The sequence below is a fragment of the Ambystoma mexicanum genome, chromosome 12 (genome assembly GCF_040938575.1).
Source record: "Ambystoma mexicanum isolate Mex_15411 chromosome 12, UKY_AmexF1_1, whole genome shotgun sequence".
Classification (NCBI taxonomy): Eukaryota; Metazoa; Chordata; class Amphibia; order Caudata; family Ambystomatidae; genus Ambystoma; species Ambystoma mexicanum.
This window is the reverse complement of record NC_090936.1, coordinates 1,193,892,288-1,193,920,144: the sequence shown is the minus strand read 5'-3', so window position 1 is coordinate 1,193,920,144 and position 27,857 is coordinate 1,193,892,288.

Below are 27,857 nucleotides of genomic sequence, written 5' to 3'. Positions count from 1 at the left end.
CCTGTCTCATCCATCCTTGGAGGGTTCAACCTGTGATTCATATGTCCCACTTGAAACCAGTATGTCCCTTCAGCAATACACATTTGAGATTTGGGTTGCTTACATTTCTCAGAGGTGTAATTAATATCTAGTTCCCTCAAAGCGTTCCTTTGATTCTGATAGATCTTGGGAGTCTGTAGGCTGTGTTCCTCGCCACAGGTGATTTGTTGAATTCGGCATGGGGATGGGTGGAAATGTGTTTAGAACTACAATCACTCATGTCAATCCTTTTGCAGCTTCTGTCAATGTACAGAAGGGTCAGGAAAAACTCTTGTGTCTACTGCGTATTCCAGTGGCAGGGCTCATGGCCACATTTATCGAAGCATCACATTTGGGAATACGGGAATGTGCTCACAAATCTGAGGATATCCCACACCACCAGCCCACACCCTCTCCCCAGACAAGCTTTGCACAACTGCACACAGTGATACAAGTAATCTGAGTGTGTGAACTGTTCATGCTCATTATCATAACCACTTGCAAAGCTGATATGGAAATGTTTCTAGGTGCACGTGCCCAAGGCCACACAGAAATGTCCCCTCATAGTAGACAAAAGCTGAGAACGCTAAGGGATGAATTCACAAAAAATGAGTCATCTCAAAATAGTACAGATAACACCCTGTTTTTAGATCCTGCATGTTTGGAAATGTACAGGTCACCCTATTGTCAAAGGTGACCTGTGTATTTTTAGGGGACGGAGCTGTAGCGCAAAAGAAGCACACGCCAGACCCCTTGAATACATTAGTTGTGGGAGCGCACGCCCCAAATTAATGTTTTACAGACTTCCAGCACCCATTTGGATGCTTGAGTGGCTTCCACTGTGATTGGCCCTTAAATGGCCTATCACTGTGAAATAAAATTTTAAAAAAACATTTCTATCCCTGTTAAAGGGATCGAAGTGCACGTTTGACAGCTGCAGTTTAAACCGTAGCTGCGCCTGACAGAGTCCTCCTCTGACCCTGTCATGGTTTCTCACAACCCCTGTGCCTACTGCCAACAGGCGCAGGGGATGTGCCTCGGATTTGTGCATTTAAAAGCACCTGATTTTAAATTCGAGATGCCCTCTTGAATGTGCAGAAACGCCCCTTGGTTTGGGCAAATGTTCCAAGGGGTGAAAACGCGCAGATTCAGCTGTCTTTTGTGGAGTGGGTGCTCCGTTTGATGAGAGGCACTGGCGCAAAAACGTTTTGTGAAGCTGGCCCTAAATTTGTTAAAAAGGCAGAAGAAAATTGACCAAGAACTAAAACACAATTTAAACACATTCATGGCATGCCCCAGTCTCTTATGTACGTTTATTTGGAATGCATTAATGCTGATCATTGTTGCTGAAAATGATGGCCCTTCATTTTCATTGCTATGATGAAGAAAGTAACTGCAATGTGTATACGGCTTCCCAGGTGCGGCACAGTATGGATCCAGCCAGCTGCTGTCTGAACAGGTCCGTATATTGAATTATTGGACTGTTTGAGTGCATGCTCTTGAAGGGACTTCAGAAGTGCTTTTTGTGGCCCCCTTCTTCTATTGACCTTCTATTGGATGCCCACGGATGCTCTGCTAAAAGGCAGGGCCAAGCCTCCGTTCACAGGCTGGGGTTTAATGAGCTGGGACTCTGATCATCAGAGGAAAGAGAGGCGTGAAAAGTGCAGCACCCGTAAAGTTATCTGGGTGAGTTATTGGCCATTTCAAGGTGATTCAGGGAGCACGGCCGTGCTGAAGCAAGGGGCCGCTGCTTAACGGCAGGGCATTAACGGCGCACGGAGGCGATTGTGCATCTTAATTGCCAATAAATGGCCTATTAATGTCCGACAATATGTTAGCCCATTATTGAAACGGAGCTGATGAGTTACTAGATAATTATGGAAAAGTCAGAGGAAATAATGGCGATGGAAAGCGAGATGGGAAAATTGGATTTCTGCTGAAGGAGAACTCGCCTTGCCAGCTACTGTATGACATTTCAGTGACTTCCGGTTCTAAACTATCAGGGCTCAGATATCATTCTATGAAAGCCATAACCCATTGAAATCAACCGGAAATGTGAACTAGTGGTTAGTTGACAAAACAGAAACACTCCATGTCCCATGGGTTACCCATGTTCTCAAAAGATGTACGGGATGGAGGGGGTGGGGGTGTTGGAGGGTATTTGGAGTCCCGCGAACTTCTAAACTTGTGGTGATCTGGTCGTAAGAGGTAGGGCTCTGCAGAAACGGTGGCTGGGGGTGGGGCAATGCTTAAACATGCCTGCCATACAGATAGGGATGACCCTTGGTAGAAATAGAAAACAGCCATTGGCAAAGCCATCAGTTTTGGCATTTGTGAAGGCATGGAAAAGGCATTTTCTATGCACTTTCATGGTGGTACTACCTACCTATAAAATGGCAGCAGTTACAGCATGGTGTGAATGCGTGGGCATATGCTAGCTGTGCCTGGAAAATGCCTAATACCCACATGCAAGCCAAAAACTGTTGGCTTTGCCAATGCGTGTTTCTAACAGTACTTCAATGAAAGCCATGCATGGTGCTTATAAATCGAGTAGCTGAGGGCATACCTGGTAAATACATTGTAATGACACCAGTAGCAGGTTTACAGCTCCGATTTAGTAATTAACTCTCAAAAGATGCTTTGAAATAACATTGGCAGGCACTTGAGCGCAAAATCTAATGTTACTGCTTGATAAAGTTAGCGAAAAGACATCCCAGAAGATTGTGCTGTGGGCTTGGAGGGGCGCGTAGGGGGTAGGAATGGCCACAGGGATTAGCCTGAGAATGGGCAGTGAAAGGGTGGGTAAATAACTGAAGAGCGCCCACAAACTGTGTGCCCCACCTCCTTCCAGCTGTTTCTCCAATGCAATACCTAACAGCCGAAACTAAAAAAAAGTATAATTATAATGCAAGCAGGTTCTTTCGAAGTAGAAATAGAAAAATATGCATTTCTGGTGCATGCAAGCTGCTGACCTTTGATATTGGGACCTGATTCATGGAAAAGTGCACAGAGATCCCGCAAAGCCTGCGTGCCAAAAAATGACTGTGCGCCTGAAGTTTCTCTGCGTGCTCTGCGTATTCATGGAATTGTTTGTGCAAAGTAACCGTATCCGCAAGTCGTGGCCAGTTGGCCCCCGACACGCCCCCACGCAAAGCAAAAACATCCAGAACAGCTACCTTTACGTGCTCCCCTGGGCGTGAATACATGAACCCTTCAAACAGTGGATGGGGTCCCCTGCAAGCAGGCCTGCATCTCGGGGACCCTGTGTGGGGTCCCCCTTTACTGTTACCGGCACTCCGACAACATGCGTTCGATTTATCATAACTCAGGCAAAACTATGAAAATCTGCATGCGAACCCCCATAAATCATTCCTGCACCCTGCTACACTGTGTTCGTGCACCACTAAGTCAGATCGGAACCCTAACATTCACCCCTAAATCTGACACCCGATCTTACCTCTGCGCAGTGAATCCTATACGCAAGTGACTGTAGGCCTGCCTTCGGGTGGTGGATTGTATGAGGGCTTTGCGTGGCTATTTCCCCACCGAGAGGTTGCACGCTTGTGAAGTGGGTGAATGGGAAAATACCATCCCCCCAGTCTCATCCAGACCATGGCCTAGGGGATCACGGCCTAAGCACCACCCGCGAGAGGAGTTCTACCAAACCTCTTCCTTACCAGATGACAAAGTATCCTGTTTCAAAGGCATACACGTACGAGGAACATGCCCACTAGTACGCCCTGGTCAAGCCGACGCCTGCGCCATGGACCAGCTCGATTAGACACCAACCACGAAAATCATCATCGTTAGAGATGCCATGAGAACATAGCCAACAGATAAGAACACTCATGCCACCATGCACACTGGTCACTCACACACCAACCTACACGAAGAACATACTGAGTGCTATGACGTAGCGGACTGACATACCCACGGACATGCATTGTTGTTATTTTCCACATAGGCCTTCTACAGCACTACAGAAACGCAAGACGCCTGAAGATCTCATGTATATGCTTGCTGATGCTTTCTCGCTACCTATCCCTATGAAGATGACACCAGGTATACATAATGCTGCTTGTGACACTCTGTCGCCCCGCGACCCCCTTAGTATGGGTTATGTACCGCCACCCAGAAACTGGGCCCAAGTAGGCCGCAAGCAAGAGTCCCCAGGTAGGAGCCTCGCAGACGAAAATCCTCCCAAGACAAAATGCAAGTGCTGACCATGCAGAACGAGCCCCCAATGAGTGCCCGCAGCCAAGGCCGCGATGTTGCAACCCAAATGCCACGCTCCCAGCGCCAAGGTTACACCTGCCGGTGCCGAGCCCTCAGAGCCGAAAAACACAAATCTAATGCTCATAATTCTGCTCCAGCTACGGTCTCCCCACACGTGACCAGGCCGAACTGACAAGATGCCAAGCCCGCCAGACAGAAAAGTCGCCAGGGTCCCACGTCTGGGACACAATCTGCAACAATGAAGTGGCAAGTTGGACACCTACAGTGATGGGAATGACATGGGCACCAGCCCTTAAGCAGATTTGTCCATTGTCCACCACAAACACATAGCTGCACATTGTTACCAACGCCAGGTACACCGCGAGCTGGGAACAGCAATGGTCCCAGGCTTGGGGGCTCATGGGAGAACCAATCAGAATACAAGAGGCTCAGCACTGACGCCATTACCCTTAGCCAATCACCAAGTGTCCCCTTGTAAAAATGTTGGTGTAGCAACAGTTAGGGAGAGCCCAAGTGTACCACCTGACCCGTCCTTATCCACTAATATTTCCTTCCATAGGCACCTATACTAACCCTACCACTCGGGGGACCAACCCAAAGTCGCGTTAGGTTTTGTGACGATTTTTCCCAGGTGACGCAAGTAGCGCGCCATACTGCTGTAGAAAGGGCCTGCGAGCCCCACTAACAACGAGAGCCTCTCTGGATGCATACGGTCTGAGCGTATCCCTGCCGTTACTCTAATAAACAGCAGTTATTACCTTGCTCTTGGGTGTGTCTCATACTCCTTTTGGGACGCGGGAGGAGTTGGTGCCTCCCCAGCCCCCGAGGTCCACGGACGGCTCTGCCAGCCCCCGGGAAAATCACCCCGCCAAGTTGGAGGCACTGCTGAGATCTATTTGAGGTTTACCTAACCTAAGGGCAGCATTCCAAGGACTCTTGCAACGAGGCAACCCGGCAGCGTGGCCCCCTCTGCCGTTGCCCCCTTTTGAGGACTACAGGACCATCACGGAACTGCGAGACACCCGGACAGCGCAATCTGGATATTGGCCCTCGGGAGCCAACTTGAGAAGTATCTCGCCCGCGGTTGGCGAGTGTCCAGACGTGGTCCAGATGAGGGGAGGTGGCGAGCTGCTTTGGAAAGGTGCACGTGGTCGAGCGGCCCTGGCTCACGAGGACTTGGTGAGTATGACACACCCAACCAGCAATGTAATGTTGTGTGGGAGGGGGGAGGAATTGTAATGAGGGAGGCGGGAGGAGTTTACAGTGTGTTGTAGAAGATTTGATTAATAAGTGGCGAAAGACGTGTGAGTGGTAGTGGGACAGGCACGAGAGCCGTCTTCTACCACATCACGAAGTGAACTGGGTGGAGCTCAAGGCTACCACGTGTGGTTGTTTGAAGGCACTGATATGTCCGGAATTGCGGGCACCTGTAGGAGAAAGGTGTGGTTTTCCTATGAATTGACGTTATAGATCAATGAGTAGACGAGGATTCCTACTAATTGAGTGTTGAAGCTTGTTAGCTAGATGATGTTTTCCCACAGGAGGTAGCTAGTTTGTTCCCAAGTGCGGAAGACAATTGGCTGGTTAAACTCCCCGAGGGAGGGGGGGCGTGTCACACGCGAGGCGACGCAGTGTGCGCAGTCCAATTGTAATGAGTTGATTGAGTGTTGCATACTCCACCATAAATGAGGTGGGGAGACAGCTGTGGGGTTCACGGGGGACAAGAGGGTTAAAACATATTGCACACTCTTTGGTTTTGTAAAGTTCGGTAATAGCTTGCAGAAATTGGTGACGTCACCCGTAGGGCTTGTATAGGACACCACGACCATCTCATGCTTATCAAAGGGTGGCCGGGGGGCAGGAAGTGGAAAAGGATGGGAAAGAAGGGGTGAGGAGGCCTTGCACGGAGAACGCCGGCAGCACTCGATAAGGGAGGTGTGAAAAAGGGAGAGGTGGCCACGCACGGAGCACGCCGGCCACGCTCGACAAGGGTGTTGATAAAGGGGAGGGAGAGGTCTGATGAAGAAAGGAAGGTGGGGTGGCTATAAAGCATGCCACACAGGGCACGCAGCCACAGGGGGCTTCGTGGGCCACGGCCGCAGGGGGATATTAATAGTCACATTTAGGGAACAAATAATAAAAGAGAAGGAACTGTACACTTGCAATTGTATTACTTTTCAGCGGACAGTCGGAAGTCCCCAACTGACGGGGCCAGGTCAAAAATGTTGATATCGGGAAAAAGCAAATTGTAATATGCCTATCTACTACGGGTTGGGGATGAGAGGAAGCGTTTTAACTACATCCCTTCAGCACATTTGCACGTCTCTATCACCACATAAGGAGAAAATTATAAAGTACAGCATTGACTGGACACAAGGGACAGATAACAAAATACTAACACCATGGCCGCCTAACGGCAGCTTTGACTCATACACCCAACACTCGCTATTGACGTACATACACAACACCTACAAAGGAAAGAAATTAGCTCACCATATAGAGATGTTTAACTTATGGAAGATGTTCCAGGGAGCCAGGCCAGGGGCAATGGGAATGTTTACTATGGAAGGGGCAACAGAGGAGAAAGGGAGCAAAGAAAAGAAGGAGGTTAAAGAGGAGAAGGAGAACGGAGGGGGCGTGGGTATGGCGCGCAGCAACGCACTATGCACAGAAGAGGGCAAGAGGGAGAAAGAAGGATCGGTTGCAGTATCAGAAGCAAAGGTGAAAAAGGAAGGGACAGAAGATATGCCTCTGGCGAAGGTAGGGAAGAAGGAAGAAGGAGGGTTGCACCCAGTAACAGAATTAAGAGAAGCTGCCAGACAACAATTAACAGCCGCTGAGGGGTACTCAAACCCCGCGTACAGCCCTCCACCATACGCCCCTACAGATAGCTATTAGAGGGGGGTGGCGGCGACCGGCACAATAGACTTACGTACAACACAGGCAGGCACGGGAGGAGGGAAGACAACTGTGGAAAACATCGCAAACATAGGACCAGATGAATGGATAGCAGCACAGGTGCTCCTAAAGCTCCGGGGGACACTAACAGGGGAAGAAGAGGACGCAGTGAGGAGAATGAACCAGGAAGAAATGGACAATGCACAGACAGGGACCGAGGTGAGTAAAACAAGAGAAGGGCGACTGTCACAGGTAGAGGAAGAAATGTTGGAGGAAAGGTTGGCTGAATTAAGGGAAGTACGAAGCTCACTGATCAGACAGTTTGAGCAAGAAAGACGAGAAAGGAAGAAGGATAGAAAGGAGAATAGGGAGTAGCAGGCGAGGATGAAGGAACGAACGGAAGAGAGGAAGAAGGAAGAGGAGTGGATGAGGGCAATAGCAGAAAGGGTGTCACGCGCGGAGCAACAGGAAATGAGAAGGAAGGAAGGAAGAAGAGAAGGATAGGGAAATGGAAATATGGAAAAAGAAGATACTATCTGAAAGCGCCCGGAAGTATGAAGAAGGTAAAGGAATAGAAAGCATATTAAAGAGGGAAGGAGGAATGTGGGGGAGAAAGGAAGAAGAAGAGAGGATATCAGCAAAGGTGAGTAAAGAGGTATTGGAAGAACTACACAGGAAACAAGCGGAAATAGGAGGTGAAGTAGTGGGAGAGAAGGAAGAAGAGAAAGGAGATAGTAAAGTAGAACACCGAGTTAAAAAGTACACAGGCCAGGACTTGGAGGTGGCAACAACATCAACACAGGGGGCCACATTTAAAGGAGGTGAGCACAAGCAGATGGACTTAATAGATTTAAGGACAGTAACAGTGGGGGGAAAAGGCACAGAGTGGGGATTGTCATTCCTGATGGATTTTGCAGCGAGGAAGATGAAGGTTCGGGAACAAGTGGAAGAGATGGCAATAGGGAGAGTTTAGACAAGCTATACATAACGCGCACTAACTGCGAGTCACCATGGGCATGCGAAAGGAGGGAAGAAGTAAACACAGGAGAAACACAGGTAAGGGAGGTAACAAGAAAAACGCCACAACCACTAACACCGACACCAGTACAAACACCACGCCCATTGACACCACGACCACTGACACCAACCCCTGCCACACCCCATATGTCGGCAGACTCAGGGACCGTCCAGGATGCAGGCAGGAAGAACGGGCGAGCATGCCCACGGGGAGGCAAGAGGGTAACAGGAGAGGAAGGAAGGATGCAGGGGACGAAAGAACAAACAGTTGTAACACTGACATCATTGAAGAGCTACCTGACACAGAGGAAGAAGATGAATACACCAACATAACCACACGAACACCGGGGGAGGTGAGGGAGTACAATTTAATGCCACTTCTGGAGAGGGGAGGAGACAGACCACAATATGTCCCCTGGAAGCATGCCAATAAAGAAAATATAAAATGCAGGCTTGCATCACAAAGTGGAGGAGCTGGGAAGTGGATCTATGAGATGGAAAAACACACCGCGGGCAAAAACTAGTGGTGGGGGACGTCAAGGGGCTCCTGATCTCAATGATGGGGGATGCTGCAGATGACATTTGGAAAAGGGTGGGCTTCCCAGGGGTCACAACAACAGACACGTCACATGATGGAGCACCATTTGTCAACTGCAGACATGCGCTGTGGCAGGCATTGAGGGTCCATTACCCAGACACATAAGACAAAGGAGCAATAACGTCACGCAAGATGCGTGAGAATGAAGATCATGTTGATTACATCCAGGAGATTCAGGAGAAGTGGCGCTTGTAAACGCGGGAACCGCGGGATAAAACACTCGCAATTTTCTACCATATACTAATATAAGGGCTCCGGAGCAAGTACAAAGGCAGCTGAAGAAAATAGTGGGGATGGAAGTTAAGGAGGCCTGCCCAGAAATACAACTAACAATAGTAGACCATTGCAGGATGTGGCAGGAAAAGATGAAACAAAAGGAGGAAGATAGGAAGGAAGAGGAGGCAAAATTGGTACTGAAGATGCTATTAAAATATGCTATGGAAGGAGCACTAATAACAACACCCGCCCCCAGGCAGGTCACGGTTGCACAAGACACAACACAACAGCAGGTGGCACAATTACAGCAGCCAGCACAAATAATAACACAGCAGATGCCCCGCCCCCACCATACACGGCATATACAGGAGGAGGGTATATGCAGATGGCAAATGGATGTTTAAACAACTACAGGGGGAGAGTTTGCCAGATGAGAGGGAGGGGTTATGGCCCGCCTGTACAACAACTAGGGGGAGGGTTCCGGGGCTACAACCCATATGGACAGCAGGGATACCAAGACAGCACGGGGGGTTTCTCATGGCAGGCCCGAGAACCACCAGTATGTTGGATATGTGGGATGGTGGGACACATGTCACACACTTGCAGGATGAGACCCCCTCAAGTGGCCTAGGGGAACAAGTGCAGCAAGGGCCTATGGGGGAACAGCAATTTTACCAACTACAGCAAGGAACACAGCAATGCCTACCACAACAACAAACACCACTGCAATAACCCCAACTACAAACACCAGCCTACATACAACAACCACAAATACAACAACAACAACCACAAATACAGCAGGTACCACCAAAGCCACAGATACAGGTACAAACATACATACAACCACAGCAACAGGCGATAGCCACACAACAACATCAAGTGCAAACGGTACAGCTGCTCACACGAATACAGGACAATGCAGTATCAACAACTGATGCACCCCTACAGCATACACAGCTAGGGAAGGTGACAATTTTATTTTTATTTTATTTTTATTTAATATTTATATTACGCCGGTAGCTCGCGAGCCTCGGGGCGCAGAAACAAGGACACGAGAACGGACGGAACAGATAGTGATTAGACAGAGCAGACGGGACAGTCACATAGAATTAAGCTAACTGAGGTACATGCCGTGATGGCCGTTTATTTGAAAATATGGGTTTTTACCTTTTTGCGAAAACGCGAGTAGTTGGTTTCCAGTCTAAGGTGGTCTGGTAGGTTGTTCCAAAGGTTGGCTGCAAGGGTTGGAAAGGCTCTACCTAAGCCACTTTTGAGTTTGTGAGGTGACGTAGCAATTTTAACAAGTTGGGATGATCTCAGTGTTCTATTAGGAACGTATGGTTTGATCCTAGTTTTTAAGTAGGTTGGTGCCTTTCCGTAGATGCATCTGTGAACGACGGTTAAGGTTTTGAAATGCACCCCATCTTCGATTTTCAGCCAATGAAGCTCCCTTCTGGAGTTGCTGATATGTTCTGTTTTAGTTTTGAGCTTGACAATTCTTACCGCGTTGTTCTGTACAATTTGGTAGCTTTGTAGGCATTGCTTGGAGGCACCCAGGACTAGAGCGTTGCCATAGTCAAGGCGCGATAAGATGGTGGCTCTTGCTATGGTCGCACAATTTTCCTCGGATATGAAAGGTCTGATGGCTTTTATTAGACGGAGGTGGTAGGCACCGTTTTTTTTGATGAACTGTACTTGGGCGTCCGCACCCAACGATGCTTCTAGCAGCATACCTAGGGTTTTAACCTTGCTTAGGACCGGAATGGGGGTATCTTTAATGTGGAAGGATGTGTAGGTTGAGGGTAGCTTAGCACGAGCAGAGGATGAGCCAAAAATCATGAGTTCCGTTTTTTTTCCGTTTAGGCACATCCAATTAGAGTCTATCCATTGCTCCACGTGGTTGTATATCGTGGTAAGTTGCTCGCTATCTTTCTGATAATTGCCACTTAGTTCGAATACAAGCTGCGTGTCGTCAGCATAGTTAGTGAAATAGGTGTTTATGTGGTCTAGAACAAGGCATAGGTATTTTAAGTAAAGATTGAACAGTAGGGGTGACATACTGGCCCCTTGGGGAACTCCACAGAGGATTTCTTTTTCGAGGGAGAACTTGTCCCCCCAGTGCACTCTGGATATTCTGTTTTTTAGAAAGGACATTATCCATCTGATGGCTTCATCAGAACAGTTGGTGGTCTTTTTTATCGCATTCTGGAGTAGGTTATGGTCGAATATTGGGTCACAACCCTTACACAGGAAGTGGTCAGTCACTATGCCCACAAAAGGACAGCCCACAGCCCACAGGACAGCGGGGGTGCTTGTTCACAATAGACATGGAATACAATATTCCTAGAACAAGAGCCTGCTGGCACTATGCGTCAAGCTTGTTATAGAAATAGAAGAAATGCTATGTGTGCATAGGCAACTGTCAACCATCACCAATGTCGACAGCAAGGAAAAATAAAGAAGCGTTGGTTTCGGGGGAGAGGAACATGGAGCGGTTGGGTATTAGATGAAGTCAGGATAAAGAGAGTGGGATATGACTTAGGAATCAGCGAAAAGGAGGGGTGACGGAGCAATGGTTATTGAGGTATGCTACAGGTTATCAATCATTTGAAGGGCACGTCATACTTTTTAAAATTACTTCTTCAGAGAACAGTGAAACGTTAGTGTAGAGATTTAGATAAGGGCATACACTCTGGTAATATTCTTGCACCCTGGGGAGGAGCACTGGCCAATCAGGAGGCTGGGAACATGGGCAAATTCCACCAGTAGCTTCCAACATTCTTGTCCGCCCTCTTGTACCTCTCCCTGAGGTGTGCCATTGTCACTGACTTGGCCACTGTCCCAACCCCACACTCCTCGGTTCTTGCGGTCCTCCTTGACTCCCTGAACTGACCTCTGCCCCAGCCTTTCCCGCACATTCCTCTGTGCCATCAGCATCAGAGTCTTTATGCTCCCAGGCATAGCCATGGAAATAGGGTTCACCCCCTTTAGTATATAGTATGGCAGCCATCTTGGTTAGTCAACTTTTACAGAAGGGAAATTAGGCGTACACGTGATGTCAAGGTTTTGAAAAATCTATAAGGCCCATTTTTGGGGTTTTGAAATGTTGTAGTATAATGAGTGATGGGGGATACCGTACAGGATTTTGGACAAAAGAACTGGTTTTGTACTCTAGGTTCTTTGTCTAAAATAGCATGGAGTGTCTACCCTTCTGTATGAGTTGCTTAGGAGGGGAGTATCTGTATATCCATTGGTTATATATAAGGCATAAAGGGCTATTAAGGAGTAGTGCTTCCTGTTTTCCTCCGTCTCCTGTTTTTGCCTCCTCTCTCATTCCCTTCATCCCTATAAACCACAAAGTGATTGCACCAAGCAATTTACCAATCAACAATACACACTTATACGTTCTCCCGGGGACTCGATGCACAGTCTAGCTCCTCCCAGAGAGCACCTCTCCCGGGCACCCGATGCACGGTCTAGCTCTTCCCAGAGAGCACCTCTCCCGGGCACCCGATGCACGGTCTAGATCTTCCCAGATAGCACCTCTTCTGGGCACCAGATGCACGGTCTAGCTCTTCCCAGAGAGCACCTCTCCCGGGCACCTGATGCATGGTCTAGCTCTTCCCAGAGAGCACCTCTCCCAGGCACCCGATGCACGGTCTAGCTCTTCCCAGATAGCACCTCTTGTGGGCACCAGATGCACGGTCTAGCTCTTCCCAAAGAGCACCTCTCCCGGGCACCCGATGCACGGTCTAGCTCTTCCCAGAGAGCACCTCTCCCAGGCACCCGATGCACGCTCTAGCTCTTCCCAGAGAGCACCTCTCCCGGGCACCCGATGCACGATCTAGCTCTTCCCAGAGAGAACCTCTCCCAGGCACCCGATGCACGGTCTAGCTCTTCCCAGATAGCACCTCTTCTGGGCACCCGATGCACGGTCTAGCTCTTCCCAGAGAGCACCTCTCCCGGGCACCCGATGCACAGTCTAGATCTTCCCAGATAGCACCTCTTCTAGGCACCAGATGCACAGTCTAGCTCTTCCCAGAGAGCACCTCTCCCGGGCACCCGATGCACGATCTAGCTCTTCCCAGAGAGCACCTCTCCCGGGGACCCGATGCACGATCTAGCTCTTCCCAGAGAGCACCTCTCCAGGCACCCGATGCACGGTCTAGCTCTTCCCAGAGAGCACCTCTCCCGGGCACCCGATGCACAGTCTAGCTCTTCCCAGAGAGCTCCTCTCCCGTTACCCGATGCACGGTCTAGCTCTTCCCAGAGAGCACCTCTCCCGGGCACCCGATGCACGGTCTAGCTCTTCCCAGAGAGCACCTCTCCCAGGCACCCGATGCACGCTCTAGCTCTTCCCAGAGAGCACCTCTCCCGGGCACCCGATGCACGATCTAGCTCTTCCCAGAGAGAACCTCTCCCAGGCACCCGATGCACGGTCTAGCTCTTCCCAGATAGCACCTCTTCTGGGCACCCGATGCACGGTCTAGCTCTTCCCAGAGAGCACCTCTCCCGGGCACCCGATGCACAGTCTAGATCTTCCCAGATAGCACCTCTTCTAGGCACCAGATGCACAGTCTAGCTCTTCCCAGAGAGCACCTCTCCCGGGCACCCGATGCACGATCTAGCTCTTCCCAGAGAGCACCTCTCCCGGGGACCCGATGCACGATCTAGCTCTTCCCAGAGAGCACCTCTCCAGGCACCCGATGCACGGTCTAGCTCTTCCCAGAGAGCACCTCTCCCGGGCACCCGATGCACAGTCTAGCTCTTCCCAGAGAGCTCCTCTCCCGTTACCCGATGCACGGTCTAGCTCTTCCCAGAGAGCACCTCTCCCGGGCACCCGATGCACAGTCTAGCTCTTCCCAGAGAGCACCTCTTAAGGTCTCGATACAATAATCGTGATCATGCATACAGGCCCAGCACCCCTTCCCACCCTCCATTCTCCTTCCAATCCTTTCTACTGCCCCCAGCCCCATTACCAGGTAACCTCTCACCCAAGACTCCAAGCTCTCCCAATGCTGCAAACAGTTCAATCCACCCCCTCTCTGCCTCTATCCGCGCCTATGCCCTGTTCACAAAGACATTAAACCCAAACTAATCTCCCAATCCCTTGCTGTATACGTTACTCGTTCCATTCCCACCAGCTTCCTCATCTCTGTCAACCAGTCCAACATTCTGAGAGGCTGCTTGTTATTCCACAAATGGAAGTTCCACCTTTGGCCTGTGGTGGCTGAACAAGCTATGGTCAAGCGAGAGCTACAAGCTGAAGTGGGGATGAGAAATTGAACCATTCTTTAAATGTAGACTTGAATGGGGAAGGGAAGTAGACACCCAGATCATGCCTGAGGAGTGGACAAGGACACTGCGGGGCATTTCTAGAGTGAACATCAATATACCGTTTAGGCAATGGCAGGCATCTGATATTTGGGACTATGGCTCCCATGATTCCTCACCATTGACTATGCTGGCAGGGCGGATGGGTGTTGTAGTCCAAAGCATCTGGAGAGGCAACAGTTGCAAACCATTGGTATGAGAACAGAAGGTGTGCCTCAGAAGGTACAGGCAATTTGCTGAGGCTGGAGAAAGTGTTAGTGAGTCCTAACAAGACATCCTGGAAATGCGGAAATGAGAAGGGGAACTGTAAAATGGTGGAGGCGAATTTGATGACAACATGCAGAATGGAAGAGTCTTTGAGTAGATGAAAAGCTCAATCTGCGAGTATGCTCGGTCGTGTTCAACAAGTCACACAGCTCATGCTATTTCTTGAGGAAATAGCATGAGCTGTGTATTAAAAACAAAGTCTCTCCACAGCAGGGGAAGGGGATATGAGCATGTGCACACTGATAAGTGTGCAGCTAGAAGGGAACAAGCACAGTCATAATAATAGCCTCACTCTATCTAATTCTCGCACTCGATATAACAACCAGCACTTGTTAGGTTAGTAAGGGTTAATCCAGATGTCTCCTTGAACCTGGCACTCTAGCCTATGAGCTGGAATGAGATCCCTACAGCACTGGGCATGCTTTACAGTAGACAGTCCTTGCCATGCTATGTTTAGGGCGGTGGGTCTGGTTCTGTTAAAAATCCAAGGGCGTTGGACTATGCTGAGGATAATTAGTGGGGTGTGTTAGTCATGATGCGAGAACATATGTGTTGGTGAGGATCTGTGCAGAAGACATGTCCCTAGGTAGGTGGCAGTCATTGAGGCCAACGAGTGGCACCAGTGCAGGAATGGGTGCAAACGTGCATCACACTATGTGTGTTGCTCTTCACAGGTGCATTTTGTGCACCACTATCATCTTGCAGGCAGGAGGGTCGCTTGGCTTCCCCCACTACACCAGCTGGGTCTGCACCAATGCCAGCGTAACAGGTAATAATGTCCCCATACATAATGTCCCCATACATAATGTCCCCATGCATATTGTCCCCATTCATAATGTCCCCATGCATAATGTCTCCATACATAATGTCCCCATACATAATGTCGCCGGGAAAGTTATTGGCGACATTACATTTAGTGACATGTGTATGGGGACAGTATGTGGGGATGTCCTCTGCTCTCCTTGTAAGAAAGAAAAAAAAAATCGGGGGTTGTGGGAGTGTCCCCCGCATGGTCAATGTAATAATGTTTCTGCAAAAAACAGCAACATTTTTGTCAGGAGACATTTTTGCAGGGACATTATTACATGGAACTGAGATGAGGGGAGGAGAGAAACCAGAGGTAGGGATGGAATTGAAAAGAGTGTCACTGTTTCATGGGTCGGATAGGGAGGGCCACACACGCACGAAAGGAACTAAAACATGGAAGGGTCAGAAATGGACATCCCATGGGGGAGGGGTTCTCAAACGCATCTTCCCTAAACATTTACCCAATTGTCTATGCGGTGTACTGCTGCTTCTGGAACTTTCTCTCCCATAATACATGTGTCTTTGTGGGAGTGCACAAGCCCAGTGGCTTACTGGTCTCAGCCCATGTCCCAATGAGGGCCAGTTCTCGGGTACGTCATGACTATGGGGTCAGCTTGGGTGCCGCCAGTTGTGGTGGGGGGTGCCACTCTTGCTCTACTGTCTAGGGCCACACACATACTTCCACTAGCTCTGTTGTCTTACGTCCCAACGTCAGTCAAAGAGGAAGAACCCGTTATTTCATTTGAATATATCAATTGGGAATTGCAACAAACTAAAGTGATGAAACCAAGAAAGTGTTAATTGCATGTAAATACGTGCAAGTGAGGAATTCCTATGCAGCCCTTGATTTACTGTGAACACGTTTAATATTGTGCCAAATCGCCACCACAGTATTATCAGTACTCCTGCACGTCTGAGTCTTAATAGCGACTTATTGTTTCCCACCAGTGGTTTCCAGGACATAGATTGCGAGGAAAGGGAACAGGGATAGAGCTGAGAATGAGAAAACATCCAGTTTCCTGTTTCCCTCCTACCCTCTGGCTGCAGTCCTTGGGCCCTCTACCTTCACCTGATCTCGAGGCCAAAACCCTTGGGGTCATCGTTGACTATTCTCTCACCTTCACCCCTCTCATCTTGGACCTTGCCAAAAAGGCACATTTCCAGTTTCACCTCCTTAGAGGCATTCTTCCTTTCCTCACTTTTCACCAGAAGCTCGATGTCTCCAGAGGTCTGTGATTTATAGGCTGGACTTCTACAACATACCCTTCCTCAATCTGCCTCGTTCCTCCCTCTACCCTCTTCAACTAATCCAGAACAGGGCTGCAAGACTTATCCTTGGCTTCAAGCCCACCAGGGACTGCATCTCTCCAGCCCTAAAATCTCCCTACTGGCTCCTGGTGGCTACAAGGATCAAATTTAAGACCATCTGCATCATCCACAAGGCTTTCTGAGGCGTGCGTCCATGCTATCTCCAACTCTCTCTCCTTAAATACTCCCCTATTAGAGCCCTCCGCTCCTCTAACTCCAACTCTCTGATTGTTAAACGCTTCTCCAAGCAGAGAGTGTGTGGCAGGTCTCTCTCTTCAGCTGGTGCCTCCCTTTGAAACTGCCGCCCTGCCCCTCTCGGACTTGAGCTGGAAACTTCTCACAACTCTTCTCTGCTCTACCATTTCCCTGTTAACCACCCCTTTGCCACTGACGGACTGTTACCTTCATCAATCTCACCGGTTATCAGGTCCTCTGCCCCGTCACCCCTTGCACTTCCCTCCCGGGTTCTCCAGCACACTTGTCCATCCTTAATTCCCTCCTTCCCCCCTACCTTCCTTACCTCCATTACTTCTCTTTACTGTGCTTGCACTTCCGAACGCCACAAGACCTAGTAGGACCATATTGTATACTTACTGTTCTTTTGCAATGCATTTACTGCCTTGTTCCTACCCCCTTTGCCTTGGGGTGCTTGGAAACACAATTTTGTTGTATAAGCGCCTAACAAATGATCAATAAATAAAAACATTTATAAAAATGGACTGCAAATAAAGGACCAACAAGGAAAGATGTCAACTAGCAGTAAAATTGAGACAGGGTGATGTTGCGAGGGTCTGGATGCTTGATGCCCCAGTAAGCCTGCGAAGTGAAAGAGTTGTGAAGAAAGGTATGAGTACATGGCAAGTGTGTTACTGCAATACATGATAGATTAAACAATGAGGAAAAGAAATAAGATACAAAGGAATCCATCAACTTGGTAAAGAGAGCAACCCAATGGGAGCCTTGGTCACTTCTCACAAAATTACAGTGGAAAGAGAAGTTCCTGTTCTAACAATTACTTCACCGAACATTCCTATGTGAGGACAACATATTAACACATACAGAATTGTGAATTGACACCTTAAAAAGATTTACAAAAAGAAACAGATTTTCACAATCTGTCAAAAAAGTAGTTTTGCACCTGTAGTCTATTATTATGATTAACTTGCATATTTTCACAATTATAAGTGTGATTCTTTCTTAATACACTGAAAAACAGTGTGGGCTTCTGATGTCAATAAATGAGGGAAATGAATCAAGAAAGCTAGAACTGGCGGAAAAAGTCACCCAAAGTCTGGGACATTAGAACAACCCCCCGCCGTGGTAGAAGTCAATCAAGGACTCTGGCCATTTCAGGCTAAGCCTCAGTAAGACTCTGCACCAACAAGACCACGAATGCCGCGCCAGCATGTACATGCCGCGAAAACCCTACGGAGACGACCACACCTCCGCGCACACAAGAACCCCAGAAACACCCAGCACTTTAACAATATCATGGAACATACAGTTTTAGATACCTTTATATTTGAGAATGATACGTCCTGTTTTCCCATCTGTTCCACTTAACCCTTTCTAGCCCAAGACCGGCACCTTGACTTGCAGCCTTTAAATTCCCTTTTCCTGCACCTGTTCCTCATCTCTTCCCACATCCGCTCCACATTCTCTGTTCATCTTGGAATTTCAAACAAGCCGGTAGTGTTACCTCCCCATGGTCTGGTGGTGAAAGCCACAAGATTATAGGTGGCAGTAGGGCGGCGATAGTGCTCTTTCCTGGTGTCCCTTGGACGATTATGGAGGAATTGCTGCACGTGGACATTCTACCCATATCAATTTGCCCTGTTTCTGGAGGTAAACTGAAGGAAATACCACCAGCCAAAAAGCTGAAGTCCATATCAATTTGCCCTGTTTCTGGAGGTAAACTGAAGGAAATACCACCAGCCAAAAAGCTGGAGGTATTTACTTCACTGTTCCTCCAAACCTCTAGTATACTGATGGGGTAAAAGTGGCAGCAATTCTGTTATCACCACTTTTTACTGCACAGACATACTTGTAATGAACCCCTGTTTTTCCATGCATAGGGCTTGGAATGACCCCAAATAGTTCATGACACACACAATGCTGTAGGCGTGTTAAGGCTGAAACCTACACATAAAATAGGAAGAGGCCTTGTTGCATGGAATTTCACTTTGTTTTTGAGTAACCAATCGGCATCAAGCATTGAAAAAGGTATGAATGCCCTTCTACACTATAAAATAAATGATAATACGTTTGGTAAAGATCGGTTCATGCAGTCAAATTTACGGTGTCCCACTTTTTTTCTGCACACCATAACTCTGAAAACATCAACTATGGATGAAAGGTGGCACGCTTTGATGTTTACATGTTCGATAAATCGCTGCCTAGCAGTATTTGGCAAACATCCAAAATGGTGTGACCAAATGCACATAGGTACATGTATGGCCCATGTCTATCTATCTATCCGTCTATCCGTCTACCCGTCTACCCGTCTACCCGTCTACCCGTCTGTCTGTCTGTCTGTCTGTATATCTATCTATCTATCTATCTATCTATCTATCTATCTATCTATCTATCTATCTATCTATCTATCTATCTATCTATCCGTCTACCCGTCTACCCGTCTACCCGTCTATCTATCTATCTATCTATCTATCTATCTATCTATCTATCTATCTATCTATCTATCTATCTATCTATCTATCTATCTATCTATCTATCTATCTATCTATCTACCCGTCTACCCGTCTACCCATCTATCTATCTATCTATCTATCTATCTATCTATCTATCTATCTATCTATCTATCTATCTATCTATCTATCTATCTATCCATCCATCCATCCATCCATCCATCCATCCATCCATCTATCCATCTATCCATCTATCCATCTATCCATCTATCCATCTATAATATGTATCAATGTATATTTCTCAATGCATCTAACTGTCAACAGATGTTATCAGAGATGCCTCAAGATGCCTCAATACTGTGAGTCTCCGAGACAGTTCAAGAGTTAGGATTTGATGTTTCAGAACTCTAGTTTCACCCCTGTCTTAATTGTCTAAAAAGCATCAATCCAACCTGGCTTAAGTGCCCCGATTCCCCAGGTCAGTATCCACTGCATGTTCTAACCTACTGTCAACGTTTTCACTTGTAGTAGAGATGAAGCTATAAAAGCGCAACGCCTATATATGTCTAAACTCCCTCAAGGACTTCCTAGACTGGGCCCCTGCTCTATCCAGTGGTGGTTAGTAATCCCAAAAGAGGTATTGGATTGCGCCTTACGGACACTCTGCCCGATTGGTTCTCCTTTCTATCCCATCACCTACTCCTCTCCCCTCACTTTTGATCTTCTCCTGTATCTACTATCTCTCCTTTGGATTCTACTCGGCTCTTCCTCTTCCACGCCCTGTGTCTTCCCCCCATGTCCGACCAATGTTCCTCACTCCCTCTAAGACTTGCCTCCAGCCTTTAATATTACTACTTTCGCCACAACACAACTATTCCCTCCTACACTCTATGACTGCCTCCTCCACACTACTATTCCCTCCAACATACTACTACTCATTCTTCCACACTACTCCGCACCACCTTGTTCTGAAACACCCTCAATTCACTCACACAATCACTTCACATTCACTCTCTACGCTTCCTCTCCTAAACACACTTGCCCATATTCACATGCACTCACAACGCAGTTGTGACTAACCAACCAATGCCTCACCTGCTTCATAAATCATCTCCACCATCCTTCCTCCTGCGGGTCTCTTAGTCAGCCACTTACACCTTTTCTGATCTCACCTGAACACCCCACAACTTCCTGTTTCCTGCTACCTCTCTTAACCCCTTCCCTATTCACTCATTGGTTCAATGACTGTGGACAACCTGGCTGTGTCATGCCCACTTAGGAGGGATCACAGTTACAGGATTTTTGTAAGGCCTACCCCTTTCCTCCGCCCGGGCCTGCCGTGCTGCAGGAATGGTGGCCCGTGCTGTAAGTGTTCACATTCTTGTTAGGGGACCAAGGCATGGCTCCCCTTAAGGTGAGTATTTGGAGCAGCTGCCAGTCAGCGTTGAGACTCGTGGTCTACGGGGGCTGCCCTGCGCTTCTCTCTGGGTGGAACTAGCTGGCGTTGTGTGTGCAGCTTTAGTGACTGCGGTATCGAAGCTTCGCTGTCCTTCCTCTCCCATAGTACTGTTTGCACACTGCTCGCATAGGTTTCCTGAGAATATGAGAGTATTTTGGGTTATTAAATCTTTGGTACTGTCACATTTATCTTCTCCAACACCAAGGCTCTTAGACAAAAAAAAGAAAGAGAGACACTTTTCATTTTGTGGTTCACCAGAGGAGGGAACACAAAGGGGCCAATACTCAAAACGTTTTCAGCGCAATTGAAGAGATGCGCTTCCGCAGACTCTGCCCTTTTTTTATTTCGATTACTTTTTGAGAATGTGGCCCAGACTGCACCTACTCGACTTGTGCAAGATTTACAAGCTTGTCAGGTAACGAATGCTATTGCCTGCATAAGGTGCTCTTTAAGGTCAGGTGTTTCAGCAGCCTGTGGCTGGGGTGTGTTCTATATTTCAATAATGCATTTCTTATATAGCGCTACACGACCATAGTTCTCTGACCGCTGAAATAACAGAAGACACTATTATCCCACAATGTTTTGCTCCATTTATCATCCTCAGTAGGATGAAAGGCTGAATTGACCCTGCCAGGATTCAATCTTGCCACAGCAGACTGCACACAGATATCAGGGGCGAGCGCTTAGCTCGCTGTGCTATCTGACCAGCTATGAAGGGAGCAGCTAATAAGCACACGTTGCAGTAGGGCTCCTGCCTCGAGGAGCTGTTTATCACTATAGATCTAAAAACATGCATTGTGAAACACACATTTTAGGAGCATTTCAAATGAGTTATGTCATCAGAGGTTCCTTAGACTCACTCAACAAAATGCCTTTACCATTTTGGAACTTCCCAATTCAAAGATACAAAACCTTAAGCAAAGACATTGATCCTGTCACACTTGCGATATTTTTGCAAAATGTATAACGCTGACAGTAGAGGAAAAACGGAGTAAGCGGAAAAGGAGATAGTAAACTCTCACAAAATCGAGGCAAGTTTCAAAATCTGTTAGTTTGTGCTTTCACAATACCACACCGTTCCACCAATCTGCAGCAAACTGTGCATAGTTACCTGTTAGGACGCTGCAGACATTACTGGCTACATGACAGATAAACACTCCACCCCTTCCCCCAGATTTCAGCCCCTTCATACATGATACAGCTGCATTAAATCGGCAAAAGATCGATGTGCTTGTGGAAGAACAGCAGAGAGCTTATTTTAAGTGTCTCAACGGTGAGGAACAAAACACAAAAGGACCTTGAAAACCACGTTTCAAGGCTCTAGGACACACCGTTTCTGAGATATTTACACTGCAGCGCACTGCACAGCACCAGGGTGAGGCGACAGGTGGGGGGAGTGCACAGAAGTTTCCAGCATGCTGCAGTACGCCAACTCTCGCCTCCCCTCCACGTCTGCTCTGGGGTATGTCAGCCAGCCACACGCGCCCACTCTCAGTGCAGCTCACTTCAGACTGCAAAGCACATGAAGCGATAATCGACTCGGAACAGCGGCCGACAGGATCATTGATTTTCAACAACTGATGAGTGTTATCATTTCTGTCTACAGAACCTATGAGGAGGATGCATACTTTTCGCTCGAGTACTATATGAAGCGGAAGAAGAAATCGGATGTCAACAACCTTTGGCTCTCCAGATGTTTTACACTACAAATCCCATCAGCCACAGTTAGCATAGTCAATGATAAGTGTTCATGGGAGAGGTAGTCTGAAACATCGGGAAAGCCACTGGTTTCAGATCCCTGCTAAGACAAAGTCAGCTAGACAAACATCAATAACACAACAGCTTAGAGGGATGCTGTGGAGTCTCAAATGAAAATGGCAGCAGACACCAGGAGCTCGAGCAACTAGTATTATAATTATTATTATAATCATTATTAGCTTATGAGCAGCAGAGTACTGCATAGGTCATAGAACAAAACACTGATTAACATTTGTAACAATTAACAAAGTACAATATATGGATGTCAGTGTGCACAAAACAGCTGGAATCTAGGTTAGACCAAATTTTCCAACCCCAGCAGGAACCAGTAGATGGGAAATAGAGGCAACCGGAGGAGCAGAGGAATGGCAGTGAGAGGGCAGCAATGAAAAGCAGCGGAGCTTTGGGCCTTCAATGCACCGGAAAACGGAGCAACAACAGACGCTTGGAGCCTCACGGGGGAATACGCCCCAGCTGCCCAGCCCATGCCCTCAGTGGGAGCTGCTCTGCCTGAGAGGCAGATACAATTGCAACTCGGTGCCACAGCCCTGGTGTCTCCACTGTAAGGGTAGTATTCAGAAAAACAGTATAAAAGGTACACCTGGCTGATTAAATAGTTTGGTGGGTTGAGGGCTCGCTGCTGCGATCTGAGTATGATCTGCAGGTCGCAGGTGCAAATCCCGGCAAGGCCAACTCATCCTTTCATGACAGATAAATGAGTACCACCTTCAGTTGGGTGATATTGCATGTATATACGTTCTCTGTAAAGTGCTTCGATGCAAGCGCTACATAAATAACACATCATTATCATGTCGCCGGTAAGAGGGGATCCCCATAGGAGTGAGCGTTATCTCCACGGGTGCACAGCTCAGAAGGAGGGGACAAGAGCAGTGAGTGCTCCATGTAGAGAACTGTCCCCCTTGGGAGGCGAGTCTCCTGATGGTATTGTAATTTAAGGAAACTGGTTAGTGGAATGGGTCCAACAGGAGTAGAATTATTGTTTGGGGAGCAGACTCCAGGTTAAACGAGCAGCTAAGCAACCACAGTGGTGGCTGAAGCTGACAGCCGTATTGAAAGTAGACGCCTTGGTCTCTAGAATTGTTATGTGGGCATTTATTGAGAGCAGATCTAGCTTCGGGAGGCAACAGAGCGTTTTACTGTCATAGGGGGAAGAACAAGGTTAGGGAGCAGAGAAACAAGGGAGTGGGAATCTAACAACAGGGGTGGGAGGGCAATTGTCAGCAATGCACCTACAAGTAACCAGGGGAGGAAACAGTGGGGACCAGATCACCCAGTCTCAGGTACGGTGGGGAGTGGATGGTGTATGGATCGAGGTGTTAGGAAGCAGCCATTCCTTGGAGAGGAATTACTTGAAGAGGAGGTTCTTGAGCACCTTTCTGAACTGCAAAAGCGAGGGCCGAGCTGGATGTTGGCAGGGCAGAGGTTCCAGAGTCTTGGGGCGTAGACAGAGAAGGCCTGTCTTCTGTTTTCTTTCCTTTCTGCACCGGTCTGCACATTTCCTTACTTTTGGTGGATCACAGGCCTCCAGAGATGCTGATTTCGACAGACATAGGACTTGATGTGAGGATAAACAGGTCCACTTTGGGGTCCAGTGGCCCCTGAAAGTGTAGAGGAGGATCGCCCACGCTCAGTATTTTATTTTAGCCACGTCTCAGGGTAAGAATGGCTTTGCACAAGCTTACTTCACAATGCACAGACATCCTAAGAGAATGTTATGTACAGTAATGAAATTGTCATCAGTGCTAATGCTTACGTGGTCAGTCTGCCTACTGAGCCGCTGCGTCCAGCAGGTTCAGACCTGTCGGGCGCAGTGGCCCCAGCATGCCGACTCGGAGTGTGGCGGTCCAGAAACAAGGGTGCTAGTAGGCTTATTGGCACCCTTGTTCCCAGGCCCGCCACACTCATAATGAGGCCCAAAGCCGTGATTGTTCTAGCAGTGATGATTGTATCGGGAAAAGGTCCTGGGAAACAAAAGAGATAGCAGGAAAGTGTGCCGAGTCATCGTAAAATCCATCAGGTTTGTGTAATAAACAAGCAGAAATGTGCCCTTGTCAGTGCCTGACGATACACACAATATACGAAGAGAAGTGGGAGGCCTGGCCTTGTTTGGTCTGGTTCCTGCACCCTGATGGCACTGCAGGATCTCTCTGTTATCAGGGCAATTCCATTTTCTCTCCGAACATGGCCAAATAACTATTTCTCTGGGAAGGTGTCCACTCGGGAGGGTCTTCAGACCTTTTTGTGCATTTTTAGGAACTTGGGGTTTCACCCCAAGTTACACGGGGTAACCCCGACATTGGCCCCTTGCACACTGTGCTCAGAGAGGCACAGCTCCACCTCACTGATGAGGCCCGACTTGGCCGAAACACGTGCATGGGGTTGCTGTTGCTACTCATGTTCAAAGGAGAATTGCCTAGCCTTTCAGTTCTGGACTGCCCACGTGCCAGATACCAGACTGAAATGCCAATGGATATTTCTCTGCTGTGAAAGATACAGTGAGCTAAAACCTGGTTGCAGACCCTTCCCACAGAACAGGTCATTTGGCCTTGCCCGTTCTCATAGAGGGGCACTCAGACCTTTTTTTAAATACTGCAAAATGCAACCTGTCTCCTCTACAACCTCATTACAGACATGTTGGTAATTACATCCTGTGGTGTTTCAAAGCAATACCTTTTGAGTCAGGACTTAGAAGGGGCAAAAAGTGGGTGTCTCTGGTTCCCAAGATCTCCCCACCTTGCCTGTTAATGAATCACGGGGTCAGAATCGACCCTCCTGTGCATTGCAGTGGTGTGAGCGCCTGCTGCACGCTATTCAATTTCAACTTCAGTCGGAGGGTGTATATTGAAATTTTAAAACAAAATGGCAATTAGATATATTTTTTAATGCTGATCTCCTTTCTACCTTTGGCCTTTGAGGGATGTACACCAACCAACCTCTCACTCTTCTAGTGCTTGGAAGGAGAAGAAAGGTGCACATAAATGAACAATTCTCAAATTAGAGAAACTTAATACAGATTTTCACTTTGTCCTCTTGCTTTTTAGGGAAGGTGTTTTTTGGTTTGTTTTCATAGGCTATTTATAACGTGCTTAATACCCAGTGGGCACGGGCCTGGGGATTGAACCTGTGTGGTTCAGTGTCGTCTTGCTTCCAAGGCGAGCACGTTGCTCCTGGACTATCCTCCCGAGTTGGCCAGGGCATCCTCATTTCTATAAGGAGCTGGTCTCTTTTTTACCAATTTAAACATGATAATGGGAGGACAGGCACAGTTGCTAGTAGCTAAATGATTACCAGGGACGAAAATCATGTGTTTGGCCAATTCTTGAGCCCATCTTGGCCTCCTCTGAAAGGACCTGATGCGTGATGTCCATTGGACTGTATTTCACCGGGTACATGGAATCTTTCCAAAGAGACTAATGGAAGGGCACGCTCTCCATGTCGTGCTGAAATCCACTAAAGGCCTCATCACTCCAGGTGTAACGGATCAGCTTCGAAACATTAATCAGAGCTGCAATTTTAGGGACATAAAACCAAAAAGGCTGGTGTGTTTGATGAGGTGGGAACGCCTTCTTTTCTACCGGCTGCAGCCCATTGAAGGCTTCGCTCGGTGCTTGCTCTGCCCTCATCTCCCTTGATTAGAAAGTTCTTCTTTTGTTAGAGAGTTTGACTGTAAAATAAGTTTTAAGCTGTGTTCTCTCTGATATTTGAGAGTGAGCGCTTAACGGGAAGGTGGTTCACCCTGGAAGTTATTCAGAACTGATTATCATTGCTGTTTTTATTCTGAATGTTAAAATCAGGAATTTGTCCTAATATGTGCCAGGCTGCTGTTACCTGACTGCACCCCGCTTCTACCTCCTTTCCTGCATTCCTGCACCCCTGTACCCTAAGCATTCTGGATCAACATGGTTGTGAATTTGCATTATACAAAACATCCACAAAAAAAAAATGAAAACAAAAAAAAGTCCCTTCACTATTTCAAACAGTGTAACTGCAAATCATGTTTTCAATATTTAGATATTTAGAAATAAATAATGGAGGCACACGAGGAAGGCTGTGCACTGCACAGTTAATACATTTGGGTGCTAGAGTCAATGCGTACCAGGAGGATAGCTCAGGCAACGAGCTCGCCTTGGGAGCAAGACCACACGAAGCAACACAGCATAGGTTCGATCCCTGGGTACGTGCTTAGAAACCTCTGGTTGTTTACGTGCATTATAAATATGCAACTAAGAGAAATACAAAAAAAAAGATTCCTGTAACAGCGCCTCGATGCTGGCCCGCTGTGTGAGTGCTTTAACAATGTAAAAAATAATAAAGTACAGAGCTGGGGTGTGGTTGCGCTCTCCCAACCGGTTTGGGGGTTTTTGACAGTATGAAAACTGACCTGTGGCAAACTGAGTGAAAAAAACAGCTCGCATGCGATCAGTGGCGTCTCCAGGAATCAAATTTAGGGGGGGACACAGGGGGGGCCACAGACAAAAGTAGGGGGGCCGTCTATAAAAGGCCAATGAATATGCTTTTGTCAAATTGACGCGGGGAAAGTAGTCCAAAGTGGCCCGGGGCAAAATTGTAATACTTCTGAAGCCAGGGCATCAGCTGTAAGGCACATGCCATGAATAGGTCAGTAGAAATGACACTAGTTTTAATATTGGCCGAGGAGTATATGTAGTGCACAGCATTGAGTTCCGATGTTCCAGAGTGTAAAAACATATCTGGTAAATCACCATGTACAAGGTGTAGCCTTGGCTACAGGGGCTTAGCCCTGTGGGCATGCAGTGGGGTTCAGGAGTACTCAGTCCTACTGTCGTGCTACCCTAGTGAACGCAGGCTGGAGAGGTTAGCTGGGTGCTTCCAATACTCAGTGGGTACAGGGCATGCAGTGGGGTTCAGGAGTACTCAGATCTACTGACGTGCTACCCTAGTGAACGCAGGCTGGAGAGGTTAGCTGGGTGCTTCCAATACTCAGTGGGTACAGGGCATGCAGTGGGGTTCAGGAGTACTCAGATCTACTGACGTGCTAACCTAGTGAATGCAAAGTGGAGAGGTTAGTTGGGTGCTTCCAGTACTCAGTGGCTACAGGGACCTCGCGCTGTGGGCATGCAGTGTGCAAGATGGGGTGTACACCCACAGCTGACATGCATAGTGCACGGTTGGGGGATCTCTGTGCCACCAATGCATCTCTCGCTTATCTGACCACCTTGTGGTAATGTATATTACGGGCAAATAAGTGTCACGAAAAAACATTTTGCGCAACTGTATCAACCAAGTTGCATGTGGC